Source organism: Tyto alba, unplaced genomic scaffold, assembly GCF_018691265.1.
Source record: "Tyto alba isolate M040663 unplaced genomic scaffold, T.alba_DEE_v4.0 Super-Scaffold_8, whole genome shotgun sequence".
NCBI lineage: Eukaryota > Metazoa > Chordata > Aves > Strigiformes > Tytonidae > Tyto > Tyto alba.
In genome coordinates this window covers 12,943,247-12,963,469 of record NW_024881329.1, presented here as the reverse complement: position 1 = coordinate 12,963,469, position 20,223 = coordinate 12,943,247, and the positions used below count along the sequence as shown (strand labels likewise).

The window sequence follows — 20,223 nt, the reverse complement described above, 5'->3', positions numbered from 1 at the left end:
AACAACTATTTATTTTTTATACAAAGAAATTTCATAACGGTGTTTTCAGCATAATGACTGAAGCAATGCAACACCAACACAAAATTCAGCACTTTATACGAGCACTGTGCTTCATATATCAGCATCTAAATGCTGACCCCTGTTTAGATGCTCTGTAAGTAAGGATTACCACTGTGTGCAGCACTGACTTTTGTAACTGCAATGCTCACTTTCTTTGAGCCTTTTTTTTATTTCCAAAAAGGTACCAAAATGGAAAATACAACATTTCAGTTGTCTATACCCTTCAAGGACAGCAAGGGTGATTTTATTTTACATCACTTCACAAAGGATAGCTATAAACATGTCTCAGTCTAAAATGTCTCATACAGCTTGAAAAGGCTCTGGCTTAAGAAGTCCAAGGGTGTTCAGTCTTAAAACTATTCTTTATCCAGGATTTTCTGCACCTGAGACCAATTGACCCAAAGGAACATCTCCAGAGGGAAGATATTGCCCATACCACCTGGCCCAGACACCTTCTAAGGAGAAAATATGAAGGACAGACCTCTCTACTGATACTGAGAATAAATTCTCCTCACAGCAAATTTGGTTTCAATAGAAAGGGTCTTTCACCCTGTCCTTTGCAACCTGTGAATGGTGGAAAGTGGCAGGTGGCCAGTATGACAACATGCTTGATAGGAACAGAGTCTGAAGTGAAGGAGGAAATCCTGTCAAAACACCTAAGCAATGAGGACAGAAGTTCTTAATGTCTGGCAGAGCTGAAAGAACTTCCCTTTGATCCAATCCTTTAACCTTTATAGGAATAAAGGACAATGAAAATACAACTCACAGGCTTGGATCACAGCAAACAGGTCTTAACAGAGGAAGTAACAACAATTTGTACTTAATGATCTACTGATAAAAAAAATTTTAAGTGAAATCATTGCTCCTATAAATTGAATGTTAATTGAAAGACATCTCTTTATTTATTCTAAGCAATGAAGAGAACACATAGCTACAGTTTTCTACAATAGGATAAAGAGAGCGATACATGTAAAAATAAGTAAAGCAGGTAGTGGAATTAATGATGAATGTAGTCACAGAGGTGACATTAAAAAAAGAAAGAAGGTCATACTTTTAGAGAAATCTCTCCTTTCCAGAAGGCTGAGTGCATGGTCATTGGCTTTTCTGAAGAACACGCTAGTGATATTGCCCTTGAGTATTACTACTACTATGCCTTGAGATGCTATGGTATGGTGGAACAATGGATTTCTGAAGCACAGCAGGATGTTCATGCCAGCTGACAAACCTGAAGCCAGAGGTGATGGTACTGGACAACACAGAGGACCCACACTAGGTCCTTCCAGCACCAATAAACCAACTGTTAAAAGTTCTGCCAAGTCTCAGAGTCACATTACACCAAAAGACACTAGCAGTACCTGTTTCCTATATTATAGCCAGAACAACTCTTCACCCAGGTGCAGAGAAACAGAGAAATGTAATTAATAGCTCAAAAGATGGAGGGACTGAAAGAAAGAGCAACTTGTGGTTTACTGCCCTTTGCATAACAAATGCAAGGATCAGCTCTTAAAAACTAGATGCAAAGGACTTCTGGAGAGCTTGGAGCAAACCACTTGAGTCAAATATGACTAGGTCATTGCTACAATGATCCACCTTGAAAGCTCTACAACCTTTATCATTTTAGTTAATAAGATTATTCTTTAAAGAGATGGAAAAACAAGTATTTGTTCATTCTCAATGGTTTAACTTTCCATTCTTCATCTTTTACCTTCATATTACAGCATCCAGGAAGAACAAAAATTAGATAAAAGTGAATCCATTCACTGCTATACAGATCTTAATCTATTCAGAAAAAAAAATAAGACTATTTTATATATTAATCCAATAGGGAAATTAGAAATAACCACATGATACAAAACCAACAAAAATTCAGATATTTTCATTGTCTTTTTTGATTCAGAAGAAAGTTTAGATACTTAATGCAGTCTTTAAAATATCACCAGTCCTGAGCATAATTACATTTTTAATCCCATTGTTACAGAACAAATTGGTTTCAAGTAAAACTTGTTTAAAGGCTAGACTGGGATAGTTCACTGAAAAAGATTTCTGTGTAAACCACAACTAAAACCAAACTCTTAGAATTCATGGTTTAGGTATATTAAAAAAGAAATATTAACTTCAGTCAGCTCAAGTAAACCAGTTCACCTAGTTGTTATGAACCAGTATGGAAGCTGCCATCTATGGCTTCCAGTTCTCATGGACCTTTCTTTATTCAATTCTCAGTGCTGCAAGCACATTGAATTTACCTAGGACTGGTGCAACAGAAAGTTTCCATACTTGATACAATACAACTCAAAATAGATATATAGACCACCCATAAGTTTTATCTCTAAATAATAAAGTGAAAATTCAAGCCTAAAAAGCAGTTTACAAACTTCCCAAGTATTTAAGAACTGGAAAGTATGAAAGTGGTATGCAGATAATTTCTTCTTTGTTGTTTTACATAAGTACATGCCACACACACATTTACTTGTGCATATCTGTGTTAGATCCAAGTAATAAAAAAATAAATTAGAAAAACTGAACTCTGCTTTTAACTGAAAGTCTAGATTCTTTTAGCTAAATGCTCCAACTTGAAATTCTCACCTGTAATCTATGAAGAGAATCAGGTCATTCATGGGAAACACTATTCCAAATGTTTAGTCAGTGCATAATTTCATCAATGAAATAATGCCACCTCTTGATGAAAAATGACAGATAACCAATGTAAAACTTGTTACATAAACAGCTAAAAAAAGTTTGGTACCTTACTGTCAGGTGACACCTGGGTGTTTGGAATTCATATAAGCCAGCAGAATACACTGAAATGTGTCATTTTTAGCATTTCTGTATGTATTCAGCTATAATTATCCTCTAATATCATACAAAAGAAAACACTCTGTATGCAAATCATAGCCAAACAACTCTAGTCTATAAACCAGGACCTATATGACATAGTATATTAGCATTCCACAGAATGCTGGCACTTAACAATAATATAACCTGGGAGTGCAAGAACATAAGGATTAAAGCAGATTCTGCTGCACAGCATTTATGACAAGAATGTATTGTGTGTTGTTCTCTTCCATCACCTCAGGTGTTGTTTTTTCTTTAAACTATGGAATATGCTTCTTTACATACCTACAGTATGGTTCGGTCATATATGATTTAATTAAGAGTCAGTCTACATATATATGTTTTATTCAATGGCAATTTAAGATTGATAATCAGAAGTGTCAGCATTATGGAAGTGGTTAGACAAGTATTTACTGGGTACTAGAGGAGAGGATGGGGAAAATGCAAAGAAACAAACTTTTAACCTTTCATCTATTTTGCAGTGTAATAAAAAATAATCATGAACCAGAGATCAGTGAAATAAAAAGCAACCACAAAACAGAGGTCAAAATTCCTCCAAACTCAATAAATAAGCATCCCAGCAACTCACCTCTGTGCAACCACATTTCATTCCCCACCTCCTTTTGTTTTTAATTAAACAGTTGACCCTATGTGCTGTTAACCACATGAATAATACTTTTGAGATGTGTAAGGAAGTGTTTTTAATTTCTATGAAAAGAAAAATAATTCTCATCAGAAAAAAACTGGTGAGAAAGTACATGTTGAGACTGATTGTTACAACATACAAGTCTGTTGGAATACATTTGAAGTATAGTTTTGATTGAACTCAAGCATATACATGATGTTTCAAACAAAAGCTATTCAAGCCCTATTCCTGCTCATACTAACGTCAATAGCAGAGTTCTATTGTGATCTATGAATAAGTTAGCAAGTGTAGTGCTGATGTTTGTGTGGAATATATTTGATTCCATCTGGGCTTCTTATGTACAACATAAAAATATATCTAAGCATAATACAATGTATCTATCATGAGTACGTCAAGAGAGTATAATCCTAAAATAAGAAATGTTGCTTAAAATGATCAATAAAAAAAACCTACCATCAAATCTTATGAAGACTAAAATGGTTCACAGAAACAAAAAAGTGAAGAGGTTTCTGCCTGATGGAGTTACCTGTTGACAGTTACTCTCCTTTTGCAGTTTTGTGATTAAAACTACAAGTATTCCTCGTGACAAAAAAAAAAAAAAAAAAGGCAAAAAGGTTTTGACAAAAAGTTTTAAAGTTTCATAACAATTTTCACTCTACACTTGGTCCAGGTGTAACAGTGGTACCCGAAATACAGCAGTCATCCCAAATTTTTAAAAGACCTGAAGGCTTTTTTTTTTTTAAAAAAAAGGTGAGATATACAAGATGGCAATTATACTTGTAATAGATATCTAAGCTTCCAATATATGCTAACAAGAAAGTACTGATCTTAATGTATTAAGAATAAATTATTTTCAGTGAATTATTGATGTACTTGACATTGGAAAAAACATTTATGTAACTCTCAAACCCATATAACTTATTGGACAATACCTAAAGCTGCCTCCGAAGTTCCAGAATTTCTAATAGTGGTATTAAAAAACCTCAACAAAACACAAGATCAGACTTAGCATTTAGTTTCTAGGAGCGCCTAGAGCCCCACCTACAATACACATTCAGAAGTACCATGGCTCCTAAGGCAGCAGGTGCCCCTGATTCCGGCCGGGTTAGATCACAGGACATTTGGAACAGAAGATCAGAAGAGTTTACCTAGCATAAACCTGAGCAATGCAAAGTCAAAACTTACTTTCTTCCTGATTAATTCAGGAAAACATAAAAGTTAACTACATACATTCATACTGATAGGCAAGTGTTTTAGCTTCAGCCAGCAGTTCATTCTGAATATCTCTCAAGAAAAAAATGTGATTATGCATTTTGCTTAGTTGCAACAAATATCCAAATAGGAAAGCATAGGTCTAATTCCCAGTCTGCACTGATGTGTAGGTACCATGCTCAATCACTTCAGAAGCACAGGGAGAACTAAGGCAAACAAAATAACAAGATATTTAACTTGCAACATCTGTAAGCTCTAGTCTACTGCAAACCTTGCTGTGTTAAAGTCATCTTGAGCTATTTTAATTCTCCCATGGCTATCCACTAGCCAAAGTGGATGTATATAGACACATCTAAAGTGGGTATACTACTGATCAAAGATCAGAATTTCTTACGATATTTGTCTGTTAAAGCAAGGTTGAACATAGTTTAGGTTTATAGATTAAAGTGTGTTCTCAGATGCCTTAACATCTATTCTCACGAATACCATAGATCTCCAAGGAGTTCTCTTGATGGTTTTTAATACTGAAGGAAAATCTACTAGGAAATGTTGTTTTGTTTCATGGAATTTAACTTTCTAAAAAGGAGTTTAGGTGTGTATATATATATATATATATATATATATATATATATATATATGTTTTGCTTACTGACTTTTAAAACTAATTAGTGAAATTAAATTACAATTTCTACATATTTTAACAACTTTGTTTTAAGTTAAAGATGACTACAAACCAGCTTTAAGTCCCTCCTCCAAATGACAAGAGACACACTCTAATTTTGAACAAATACATAGCAAAATTTAAAGGCATAGATGATGTTACCAATCAGAAGCTGAGATGATTTTTTTTTTTTTAATCAAGTTATTAGACCATAAAAACCTTTGAAACATACCACACCTCAGGCACAAATCCTACCATGAACTTCAGCTTGTAGGAAGCTCTGTTCTCTCTATATATACATAGAGATACAAAAGACACTCCTGTGCTTGGTTAGACTATAATAGCAGAGCAAGTTTAGAGATGACCTCTCTAGCTTTGGTCAGCTACTTGTAATTCATCAATCAACTTCCTCACCTGCATGGTTAAATTACATTAACTACTAATTAGCTACTAATGAGCTAATGTTGATGTCCCACCTATCAGATTTTCCTTATAAACCTACAGAAAGGATAGGACATATAATACGTATGTGTAACTTCTACATATCAATCTATTTCTAATACAGATGTATAAGAAAATTGTTTTTATGCCTCTAGAGAAAAAGAGGCATAACTGTATGCAAAACCACATACATGAGTGGCAAATGCAAGGAATAAACACAATTTACCTCTCCCTTTATTTTGCATTTTATACACAGCCACATAGACCACCAGCAATTATACACTTATAATGATCTTTAATAACTAGAAAAAACCACATTCATTATTTCCATAATTTGTAATTTACAAACTCTGTCTTCACAAACAAATAGTATACATTAGAATAGAAAAGGACTACATAATTCTTTAACTCCCAAAGAAGTTGTATGTAAAAACTATACATGTTTCTTTGACTATATTTGGCACACACTCTTCCAGCTTTCATTAAAATATTTTCAATATGCTTGCACATCTTTTATGACATATTTTCACCATTGTAAGGATCATATATATATATTCTTCATGAATTTGGGAAAGACCAGAGAATGTCTCAAATCAAGGAAATATAGAAGAGGTTTAAATAAAGTAAAAATAATCCCTGCCATGCATTCAAAAATCAAGATTACTCTTACATGTCCTCTGAAAAAAATAAAGGTAGCCTTTCCAGTGGTGAAATGTTTATATTTGACAAACAGTAAGATTTTTAGTTACAGTTTAGAATTTACATTCTTGGTGCTGTTAAAAATATCTGGTCATGTAAACTATGTAATCATCACCATCATAAGGTTAAATTTTGTAAAGAAATGCTAATGAATTAGCCTTCAGAAAGGGCTAACATCAGCAGGATACTCAAAAGTGGGATACTTCTAAAAAGCCAGTCCAAATTCTCTCAACCATTTTGGTTTCAGAAATTTCAGGTTTCAGAACTGCAGTGTCTCACCAGTCATACAGCAATTACCTAATTTAAGCATAGGACTACAATTATGGAGTTATTTTTCAGTATGGAAACATAAAACTTCGTATCTTACTTGAAAATGTAAGCTTTATATGTACAAACATAAATAAAATACATGGGCCATAGTATGTGTGAGCTGACACCTCCAGCTGTTTCCGTTTGTGTTCCCAACTTCATTTTTCATATGTAAGTGTGCATCTAATTTAAAGAAAATTACATACCATTAGTTTTAATGGCTTAGAAGAAATAACCAGGGCAGGTTGTGCATGGTAATTAAAGAGTTATAGCTTTGTATTGCACGGGCAATCACATGATTTTCTTATTCTATTTTACCACATGGTATGTATGTACAAACAGAAACACTTATGCACACTATCAAGGCAGCCGTGAATTCCTGAACTATATGAGATTTTTCAGTTTTATTTATTCTATCTTTTGTTTGAAGGGCATTGTAACGTATATTGAAGGGAAAAAGTTTTCCAACAGCTCAAACACAGATTCTTCTTCTTTATTACTAGATTATTATATCTCTTATTCTATTCCATTATTGATAAAAGATATCAATTATGAAAATACAAGACCTACAGACTCCTTCATATCAAAAAAGAATATGAATACTGCCACATACTCCTCAGTCCAGCCCAGTCCAGCTGAGTCTCTGACATTGACCCTTGCTACAGAAAGAGGTGCAAGATACCCTTTACAGAAGTATCTGCCCTAATAAATTGGTAATATACGATATGTTTCTACCCCATAGTATGCAAACATAGATTTTCTGGAGTAGTACAACAATTATCAGTTTATTTTAACTTATTGTCAAACAACAAAGGTACAGGACCCAATGATATCTTGCAAAATTGAGTTCTGGGATTTCATTAAGTACTTGGAAAAAAATGTAATGAGGCTTATTTTTGTTTAATCTCTTCTGGTACATCTATTTTATGCAAGTTATAATTTACTGGGGGTTTTATTATGTTCAGTTTTATTCTCATCCTAGTTTTGTTATATTTTTTTCATTTCTACTTTAACAAAATATTTGTACTCTTTTTGAAGACACAGCTTTAAGCCATTTTTACTAATATTTTCTTTCCTATCCCTGTGAAAAATAAATAAAAAAACAAAACAAAACAAAACAACAAAATTTTGGATGGTGGTATTTATATAACAACATTACAATATTTTGCTATAATCTTGTTTCCTAATTTTATACAGTGTCAGAGTTTATTTCCTTTCATTACTGTCATTTAATCCAGCCTATATGGATTCCTGGATGTTTTTACTGAGCAGTAACAGTCAATTGTTGAATCAGAAATTTTATATTTGTATAAATAATGCCAATGATCCTTCCAATGTGTATCACATTTATTATTAATGCATTAAATTTGTTAATAATTCCCATTTCCTTAACTTTCTTAGGTCTCCCTGAACTTCTATGACTAATGACCAGATTTAATCACACTTGAAAATTCTGTATCACTTCTGCATTTTTCTACTTCAGGATATTTTGTATCATTTTTGCAAATATAAATAAAACATAAAGGCATAGTAGTATATTTTTAGCATTAAAAAAGTGAGCAGTGATGTACTTCAGAGATTGATACTTGCAAGTATTTGCACTCCTTCATACACACAAGTAAACATATATGTAAAAAAGATGCCAGATGTAATGCAGAGATTTAGGGTATAATGTTAACCTTTCGCCATCTCAAAAGCATGTATTACTACTTCAGTCTCCGTTCTCTGTTTCTCAACCATGTTTTCTGCAGAAAATATAGAAGAAAATACTTTTAGGCATTAGAATGGTTTCATGACTCTTCATTGCTGGATATAGAACATGAAAATACAGGGGAAGAAACTCTTCAATAATACTACTTGGATTTCCTCTTGGAAAGATATTTGTGAAATTAATATAAATAACACTTATGGTGAGATCTGGCAGAGAACTTTTTAACATCCTCTGTAATGTACAAATTTGATATAACTTTTCAAATTAATAGTCAAAAGGTCATAAAAAATTATTTCAACTTCAATGTAAGAGAAGATATTTTAGGGTCTAGGCTTCTATTATTATAAAAAAAATTAAAATCTGCAATTTTTTCAAGAAATATTTTTGTGATTTTTCTTCAGTTAAATATATCCACTATAGTAGCAGGAAAATTTTACTCAAGTTCCTTTTTAGTGTTTTTGTTCCTTAGGTAGGAGGTCATTCCATAAGGTAATCCTACAAGTGACCCAAGTGAGATATATTAAAATCTAGTAATACAATACCCCTGGACTATTTTACATAATAAGATTTTTTTTCCAACTCCCAGATGTTGCTAAAGGACAGAAAAAAAGACCTGTAAAATTCTTCATCATGAATCTTTTTTTCTGCAAATCCCTTTTTTCCCCCCTTTCAAAAGCAATTCTGAATAGAGGTAAAAGAAGACAAAACTTGACCTTTTGTGATCCCAGCATTAATAGGTCTGTTCATAATTCAATCTGTGTGTGTGTAGAAGCATCCATGTGGAAACATGCAGGCCTGAGAGACATAAAGCCTTTCCCTTTAAACATTATCTGACCCTATGAGTCTTATTCACAAAAGAAGGCTTACGTACGCATAAGTTGAAAAAAATGCATGCTTTCATTGTGCTACAGAGAGCCTACACATTTTACTCCTCATTCTCCAGGAAAACTCATCATGGAAGTGACACTTGTACAGGAGTTGAGTGAGGGAATGGTAAATGAATGCAACGTAGCAAAAAAAACAACCAACCAACCAACCAAACAAACCAAAAAGCAAAACCCCACACGCCAAGAATAAACTACATTTCTCATTAAAAACAGAGGAGGGTCATCTCCTTGGCTAGCATATAACAGGGCAGTGGTACTCATGAGAGAGAAGTGGAGGTCTCCTGTATGTCACAGCCTTACAAAATTCTACCTTATGAGAGAAGCATGTTTTTCTTGTTATACGAAAACTATTTTCCTCTTCCATAATCTCCGTCCACCAAGGTGAGGGATGACTGCATCATTTGTACCTGGACTGGTAAATATTTATAATATAATGTCTCTATCTTAGAGTCTAATGAACTGCTTATGATTATACTGTACAGAGGTATCAAGACAACTCTGTAAGGTATTTTATAAGCTAAAGCCTACTGGTGTTACTGCAAATCCACAACAAATAAGAGTATCCCTTAGTTTCATTATATCTATACATAAAGTCCATCTATTATCAGTATCTCTTCATGCCTCCCCTGTCTAGCTTGGCACTGTAAAGTCAGCTGTCAGTTTAAATGCTGTATTACTCAGTGTCCACTCATGTTATCAGAGAGTGATATAAGCCACTTTGCACTGAACCAGTCAATTGAAATCTGAACAAGGGGCAGGAGATACACAATTGTAAGAATAGCAATAAGAGTTCACATTTAGTGAAACAAATCCTCAGCTGGTATAGATCAGCCAAGCTTCAACAACTTCAGTATTGATTTATACTAGGATCTGAGCTCAGTGTCTGTAATTATTTTCTAAACCAGGCAAAACAAATGGTATCAGGGATCACGAGGAAGTCTTTTCTTAACAAGCAATGAGTGAAGTAATTCTGCAAACTAATGACTTCTCAATCAAAGTTTCCAACATTTTCATTCCCAATAGAGAGGAAATACTGCCCAAATTTTGAAAATCACATTATCTACCTCTCTACATCTTCATATGTCCAAATGCTTTCCAAACATGACTTTGACAGCACTCACCTTCTAGAATCTCAGAGGATGACTATTAAGGAAGGAAAGAAATGGAAATTTCACAGACCTTTATGGCTTTAATTGTAAAATAGAAACAGGACTATTCAATAGGTAATCAGAAAAGAGAAAAAAACACAAGAATAAGGCTGTGATGGTGCCACAATTAGTGATTTACTATGGGTGCAAATGTTCAGATTCAGCACCTTTTAAATATTATGAAAAATAGCATGTATCCCAGCAATACCATCATGTTAAACAGTTGGTCATTCTTTTCTACCTTGAATGTATAATTAAGTTAGTGAATAAAAATCTAAACTTTGATTGACTAATTATATCAAAATTTCATCATTATTTTGCATAATACTATAGATAATTAGTATGCCCACTAATGCGATACAGTATATTTTATTTGAATTACACTTAGAAGAAATTGTTTAGTTAGACAAATTACAAAAATAAGGAATATTTAAAGTTGGATGATTTAACATGGAAGTACTATTAAAGCGGTATTCATGCTAATGTCAAGTGATATTAAAATTAATATTCTCATCAAAGGACATATGGAATATTGACAATTAATTGAGTTGGGTCTACATTCTCTGAGCAATGGATGTTATAATTCCATCGAAGAGAACCAGAGAGCGGTGACTACATTCCACCCAGCAACCACCCTGCACGCTGTGCCAAGTGCTGTAGCTTCTCACTTCCTCCTAGTTGCCTCGTCATCATTCACCAGGTAAAGCTGCTCACAGGTGTAATGGTGAGTTCTGCCGTTCAGACTCAGACCCAGTCAAACAGAAGTGTGACCTTCCCTGTGTGAGGGACTTGGGGACTGGGTGGTGCAGTACCTGGCACCACTCCCATACTTTTCAGTGTGTCAGAAGTCTTTAGGAGGAGTTAAAATACCCTGCTGAAGATTAGTGTAAAACCTGAATGGCTATTGCCTGTGATTGGCAAAGATTAAAATAAATCAAGTGGATTTGTATATGCGGGGTAGTAACTTGGAAGCTCTAAATAGAAAATACAGTGTTTGTAAATTAACAGAATAACATGTACTGGAAGATCTTAAGCACCTAGAACAAAAAAGATGTTTAATATATTGCCCACTTAACACATATTTCTCTCTCTCTACAAAAATTGTGTAGTTCCTTTTTATTTTCATGGCCTTCTAAACATTTCAAGGATGGTTCTGGGCAGTATTTTTGTTGTGGTAATAATAAATAGTATTTGTTTTCTATCTCCATATTTCTGATAATAGGTGATGGGTCATTAAAAGCTTTTTATTTGGTACATGCCTTTCAGGAGACAGAGATAAAATCACCAAGCACATGGAACTGTAAAAGCTATTCATCCCAACCTCAGGCAGATAGTTTAGGATTTCTGCCAAAGTAAGGAGCTCAAGATTGAGGTCTACATGTATATGTTGTTTAGTAAGTCTGGTTAATTAAGAAAAATCTGAGTTGTTAGAAATTAATAGATAACAAGGAAAAGTAATGCTACTGAAAACAAGTTAATGTCAAATACAAGTTGTTGGTAGGAAAATGAAATATCATTGACATAATTCTAAAAATATTTTTAATTATTCCAAGAAAAGTAATGTTAATATATATTTACTGGTAGCATTTTAATAAGATGCATGTATTAATATATCTGAAGGAATATTTTTTTTTTAATCTGGAAACCTACATGGAAATCATTCTTCACTTTTATCTGCATCAGTTTTGTATTAATATTTCTGTTATAAAATATGCTGTCAACTTCACAGCATGAACTATTGTAAGAAAAATGCTTGATTTAATAGCTTTTCATAATAATATTTCCTGCATAATCTTATGATTAGCTTACTAAATCTTGACATTGTAAACTACACTTTTTCCTTAAAAGAATAGAGCAGAGTTTACCATTTTTTATTAGAGCAGCAACACAGTTCTAACAAAAGCAAAGGAGTTAGTTACATTCTTAAATGAATACTAAATATTTTGGTAGGGTGAAAAATCTCTTAAAAATTGTTTTACTAGCAAAAGAAATCATGTATTTTAAAATGTAGGAAATAAAATATGAAGAACATCCCTAGTTTCTTGAGAAAGTTTCAGAATTTATAAAAAGTAAGACATATAACAAAACCTCTATTGAGTATATGAGGTCAATTTTTCATACTCACAGCAGTCAGAGAGGTTTACTCTAGAGGAAGGATGAATCTATCCTCTACATGAGGTCAAATACAGTGCTGGAGTCACACATGACATTAAACATATTTACAGTTATCACATAGAATATATTGGAATATATTGAATTTTTACCTCATTTCAAGCTTTCCACCCATACTTTGAGAAGGAACACCCAAACCATGGGGGCTTTTCCATTCTTCCAAACACATCAGCAGAAAGTAGTTTGACAGCGATAAGGAGAGAGGACATAATCTTTACTATACGTTTTCATCGTGTAAGTAAAGGTACTGAAGTTGGCCATGAGGGAGAAATCATCTGTGCAAATAATAGGGTTGATGAAATTTAGTTCTATTCTGGCACATTGAGGGAAGAGGAATGAAATTACACTTGCCAAAATTCTGTTTGGGGTCAGAATAGACAGCTATGCACTGCTTCTTACACAGAACTGTGAACTAGTTACTTTTACTCCTTTTTTATCAATGTTAGATGTCAACAAAAAAGAATATCTGATTGCAACCATGGAGCCTAATGACACTACTCATCTTTTGTTTGGCTATTGAGTTCATTGGAACTAGAAGTTAATCTTCAATGTATTTTTACACAGAAAGGGCTAGAAAAGAGAAGAAAGTTAAAGAGTCCACGTCAGACCCACTCAATATGGCGTTAGGAAGATTAAAAAGAGAAAAAAACTGGGGGTAAAATGCAATAGTTGTCTTCACAGGGAAAAGAGAAAATCTGTCACCAACCTTGCTAACCTAGAGAATTTAAAATATGTTTAAAGTTTTAACAGATAACGGTGTTATCAAAGTAACCAATGTCTTATATGCAGAGATATTCCAGAATATGAATATCTGAAAAAAAAAATTATTCATGGCAGCCATTATTCACTGTAAAGTTCATTTACTTTAATAAGGACTGAGGGATTTTTGTGCCAGTCAGTATTGATACTGACTTTCCAAGTTATTTAGTTGTTTCTGGTAAGTGTGGTTAAATTTATTAATAAAACTGAACCATAAGGCAATGAGAGACTACATTTAAAATATATATATCACATATATATAGTCATCCTGGACACTTTTTTGTGTGTTCCTAAAGCCAACACACAGAAGAATATCAAGTTGTTAGCTCTTGCTTAGTACAGTCCTTGCTCTATCTGTTTGGGGTAATCACCCTTTTAATCTGGGGATCATGGCACTCCACAGAAAAAAGATGTAAGTCTAAAGATTCAGAAATATGAATCCTGAAATTATTTTTGGCAATTGCTTTATTGTGTCATTAAGAAGCATAGGGGTAGAAAATTGTCCCATTTTTACATGGACACCAAAATCAGCTTTGAAGTCAGTTACTAAAAATAATCTTTCTGGCCTTCAAATACAGACTTTACGGTCTTTTTTTCTATTATTTGTCAAAAAAATTGTTTTATATAATTCACTTACTTCATCTGGCTTTAAATACAATTCCTCTGCTATCACTAAAAGAATATTTAATGATTTTTCTGTTCTGAACATTAATAGCAACTCCAGTTGAAGAATGAGAAATAACATACTACATAAACATGGATTAAAACCCCATATGAAACATTTTCATATAAACTTATATATGGTATTTTCTTATAGATTTTAATATAAGCATTTTTATGTATATTTGGTTTTTTAGTCTGCATCAACTTGAAAAGACATATATTTTAAACTTTATTAGGGTTTGCTTGACTTGCAATATAATTATAAAAAAAAACACCTTTCAGAATGAATAACCTAAAAACTTCATATATCCCAAATACATTTTTCAGTGGTGAGTATTTTAAAGTCGGGTAAACAGTGTCTAATTTATATGCAATAGAGACAAGGTTAAAAAAAAAATATGGCCATGCTACTTTGACAGTAGCCAATTGCTTTTGTATGGGTTGCTTAAAACTCCCAGACTCCAACTCATTGAAGGAGTCCTATTTAAATGATACTTGTACCCTACCACTGGTAAGGATTGGCCTCACATCTGCATTTTGCTCTTCTGAACAGTAGGCATTCTGCAATATTTTTGCCTTCCCCTGGATACCTGTCAGAAAGGATCAGTATGAGAGGATCAGTTATTAACTTCAGTGAATCCAGGATTTCATACACTGTCCCAAAGTTTGAAACCATTCAAACTATTCATCTAAGTGTGGCAGATGAAATCTCTAGAAAGGAAAAAAGGGTCTGTATATGCTTGCTGTCACAAGGCAATTTGATTGACACTAGTACACCCACTGGTCTTCAGCAATTACATCTGAAAGCAAAACCAGAAGAACGGGGAGCAGATGGGTAAGCTTTTAAGTAAACATAAAAGATGATTACTGTTAGCCTTATCTCAGAAACATTTTCTTCTTGGCACAAGCAAAGGGCTAACGAAGTTATCAATACATGACATGCCTTTCGTTTGACAAAAAAAAAAAAATTATTAAAATTCTGATTCTAAATATGAGAAAATGCTTGGACACTTGCAAAGAATCTGAGAACTTTAGTTTGACAAATTCTTATGGCACTGCTAAGGATTTCAGAACACATAGACCTGCATTTTTATGCATAAGTAAAAACAAAGTAAAACATCTTCAAAGAAAAAAAAATAAACAAAAGTTTAAGCCAAAAGAGTTGCTTTAAGGCATAATTCTTTGCAAATTTGCATACTGCATCTTTACTTCTGTTTAATGGAAATGAGAGATGCAAATACAATGTCCTATTTTTTCAACCATATATTTAAGTTTATTCTTGTATCATGCTTATCACTGTCAAATCAGACTATACTGACTGAAAAAAATATTTAAACTGTTGGTTACATTTCAGACAGAAAACATATCTGTTTCTCCAGACAAAAGGGTGTAACTTGTCCAATAAAACAAATATACTTAGATAATGGCAACATGTCTTTCAAAGACCAGGATCTGTTCCAGATCATCCTTATTTGATTCCTTGCTTAACACCTGAAGCTGTAGGAGACAAAAGCTAAAAAGCTCTACAAAGCTGCTGTTCAGAGATTTTCTGAAAGGCTTTGGTGGAGAAGGCGTAAGTCCAGGTTTGCATGTCACTCAATTAAATGAGTAAAAAGCCACCAACTTCAACTGACATCACTTCACTGCAGCTGAGGGACTGTCCCAGGACATTCAGACACACAGAGGGAGGGACAAGTCAATTGTAAGTATGGATACGTTGAGATCACAGGGAAATCCTATGGATCTCTGGGTCTTCACAAAAGGCTACAGAAGCTACACAGAAGAATAGCTCTTCCTTTTCCTCCCCCGATCCTTCACAACCAGTTAAGAATGATGCTACTATGAGCTCCTGATCTACACCCATAAGGCACAGAGCAAGATACATAGAAGTTAAAGATAACAAGACAGGCATTCATTTCTGCAGCAAATTTCTGCTCTATCCATGGATTTCTATGAAAATAGAGCTCTTTCCAGGTCTTTGCTCTTCTTATCCATGCTTTTTGTCAAAAGTATGCTAATCCCTGGTGATCATATGAAAATGGATAAGAGCAAAGACATTTAATTTTTTCCCCTCACAACTTACCCACTAGAAATATTTTTAAAATTAAATCTTTAGTAGTTCTAACTAGGTTCTAGCAAGGCTTAGTGAACATCAGAATATCATCGCTGATATAATATCATAAATTATATTAATATTATATATTTTGTTAATGAGAACTGCCTGAGCAGGATTAATGATTGCTTGAAATTTGTGGTCTGTCTGTGCTAACACTCCAAAAGTGAGATAAATTATGTTAGGAAAACTACATTAAAGAAAGAAAAAGGAAGTAAGTCTAATAAGCAAAGATATTTTTGTTTGGAAAACAAATTAAAGATTAAGAACAAAGAAAAATGAGGTAAATTCATACACAAAAGATGGAAAGTGCAGAAATTTGTAAAAGCAAGGTATGACATGACTAACTCACAGAACCAGCATAACAAAATCAGGAAGTTTAAAGGCTGATATCCCAGATTAGAAATCTACAATTTACACTTTCCCAGTTTTCCTTTTATAGCAATAGAAACCTATACAAATCGAAAATCCCCACTTCCTTAAATCTTGTAAGAAACACAACGAATATTCACATGGATACACGGGATATTTCCTTCTAACTTGAGTAGCTTTCTACAGAATTTATGTCATGTTACAGTGAAATGCTAGCTTTTTGCATTTGATCTGCTAGTATTTTATAGTCTGTGTGCCACGACTAACACAACTTCACAGGTGCAAGAACCTGGAGAATCAGGAGTAATGTGGCATTAACCCCATTAATTCTTCATTACATTTCTAAATGTGTTAGTAAAGCACATCGGAAACACCTTCAGCAACATTCTACTGAGCAATTTACTTCCCATGATGTTTTGTGACTAACAAATTGCAGGGCTCAATAGAACTCTGCATCCTTTTTTTGCTATATAAAATTTGTTCCTGCAGGGCAGCTGTTGGACAAATACAGCAGGTTTTTAAGTAGTGTGTGTCAGTATTTAAAATAAAAAACAAAAACAAAAACAAAACCAAAAACAAATACTTATTTACTTATTAAAGAAACCCCATAGCAATAAAAGAGGACATAAGAATGCTCACTTTCTTTAAATGAAAATGTTTTGCATATATGTATATGAAGAATTAACAGAAACAGTGTATCAAAACATAAAACTTAATAGAAGATATACTACAACAATGTGCAAAAGTTACAAGATTGTTATTCAAATATTTGTTTAGTTGATCATATATGAGTATCAAAATAACTTGTGTATGGCATATTACTTTAATAAATGATGTCAAAAGGAAATAGGAATTTCTCAACAAAAAACCATCATGCCTATTGACTTTTTAAAGTTAACATTTGTAACCAAATAGCAAACAGCTACTGTAAGTACTTTTAAAATTATGTTTTCTATGCATATCAATATAAATAATATTGTTTAACCAAAATCCTATGACACTCAACCTTCATATATATGTTGACAAGATTCTCCAATGGTTTGTTACCATACAAAAGAGTGGGACAAATTACTTATTTATATATACAAAACATGCTTATAAAGGCCAGCTGCAGGTATTTTTTGGAAAGTGCATTTTAATAAGGTCCTATTCAGTGGGGGAACAAATGGGGAAAAAGTAGTTTGCACTACAGAGTTTAGTGCAAGAGCTTTCTCTTTTTCTAACAACGAAATCAATCATTTGTCCAGACTGTGGGGAGTCAGAGTTAGTTACTGAAAAGAGCTCCATATATAAACAAGTCAATAACTCATTGTGTGTTATTGTTGGACTGAAGAAGTCTGCTTTCAAAAAGCTGCCCCTGCTTCTCTGAGAATGAATGTCACTGTATTCAGAGAGTGAGAGAGGGGTCTTTTGTTTCTAGCTATTGCTGACTGCCATTTATGTATGGGAAAAGAGATGTGGCTGCTAGTTGTCTCAGGAAAACCATACCATCACCACCACACAGTTCTACGTTATGGTTGCCCTGGACCTTCCTTTTGTAAATGTACTTCTATAAGAGAATTCACACATTTCATCAAGTTGCTGCATTCACTGCTAATATTTGTAAATATTGTTTTCATTGTACAAAGATGAAATGGCTGAAGATTAGAGGAAATAAATATATTTCAGCACTTTATCCATAATAGTGTAAGGAATAACACGCAAAACACATTAGCTTTAAGGTTTCCTGAATAAATATCAATATGTTTAGTAACTCAAAGCACATAAGTGAACTTTAGCATGTCTTTGTATTATTTTGTATTTCTTCTTTAAAAGAGTAAAACCCACAGTTGCTGAATCATTTCAGTTCAGACCTGGGGGCAAAAAAAAGAATTTAAAATGTTATTTTTGATCACTTCCTTACCATCCAGTCCAATTAATTAAAGACAGTTCCCACCTTTGAGATTTAATAATAAAAACTTGAGATTTCTGCAAACAATATTGTCATTCCGCAAGGGACCTCAGGGGAGTTACATTCATATCTGTTAAGCTGTTCACATGTAGTGATATTTTCAAGAGCATGCATAGGTGTAGTCTAGATTTTACTATTGTTAAAAATTACAGATTTCACTTTTTTTTTTTTTTTTCATTTTAAAACATTACTTGGCATATTATTTACATTGACATAGAAATCAAAACTTCTTTTTTGTTTAGCCTAATACAACTGGAGAAAAAAGTCACGATCATTATACCATCCTGTGGAATTAGCACAGGTTCACACAGGAAATAAGCTTTATCCATACTTCAAAACATTTACAACACCTCCTTGGACTACTGAACATTTCTTAAGTAATAAGATAATATAGAAGAAACAGCATCCTTTTCAAATCAAAAACATCATGATGGACGTTCAGTATTTTTTAGGAGGCAGATCAATAGCGAAAGCCCAGCAAGAGAAGCCCATCAATACAGTTTCAGAGAGCAAAGGCATGATTGCACTATAAAATCCCACCTATTACACAGATTTGCAGCTTGCAGCTGATCTAGTCTGTGCAAACAAACATGGCTTTGATGAGCACCATTGCGCTTATTCTGGATTTTCAGAATTCACTGTTTTGTAGTAATGTCTCTCATGCCTTTGAGCCTCTGTGTGGCTAAAAGACAGATTCAGGTGGAGTACACTGGAAAGTTAGATTTTGTTTTGAAAATTGTAATTTTGAGTAGTTTTTTATTTTCAGATGCAATTACGTTTACAGTAGTTCCTTTTGTCTATTAAAGAGTAATGAGATTCTGCATACTGGGGAAAGCAGGTCACCTCTTGGGTGAAAATGATCACTGAAGAACTCAAATAAGATACAGAAAATTAATCTTATAAAAGTAACAGTTACTAGAGTGGAGGATGTCTTTAAAAGCTTTGTTAAAACCCAGATTTGTATATAGTTTTTCTGAGTAAAAACATAGAGATTAGACTTGCACCTTAGCAGTGTTCTAAGAAAAATCCGTCTGCAAAGGAAGGCAATGTCACATCAACCTGGTACTGACAAATGAGACTCAGTTTCGGTTCTGAACTGAGACCTCCTTCAGGAGCATTCAGGAGATTCACTGAATAAAAGAACCTTCCGGGTGGTCTAGCTATACATTTTTCCCTTCAATATTATTTACTTCGTGGATACCGAGATCCTGTTTGAGAACATGGACACTCTGCAGCCTGAGTCACTTAAACAGAAGAAATATTGACCTAATGCTGAATAAAGACCAAAAAGTGAATATGACAGAATAAGTCCAGCATAGCTGGGGACATAAATGGGTGTACTAGCTTATGCATGACAAACATTCAACCTCAGATATATCACATTTTAAAAATAATTCCTATATAAAAAAAAGAAGTGCTTATGTCACAGTTATGTAAGCTGATAGACAACAATATAGCTGTCTTTATATCCTAGAAGATTTCCAAGTGTCCCAGTGTGGCAAATAAATATATTGTAAAATGGAGGGAAAAGGTAGAAGTTGCCTGAATTAAAAAGGAATTAATGAGGAGATGCTGGTAGGCGAAATA

At 33.6% G+C, this 20,223-nt stretch overlaps 1 protein-coding gene across 1 annotated transcript in view; it reads right to left on the bottom strand.

Moving 5' to 3' along the window:
• DCDC1 (doublecortin domain containing 1) overlaps positions 1-20,223 on the bottom strand; it is a 119,926-nt gene that overhangs the window by 29,647 nt on the left and 70,056 nt on the right.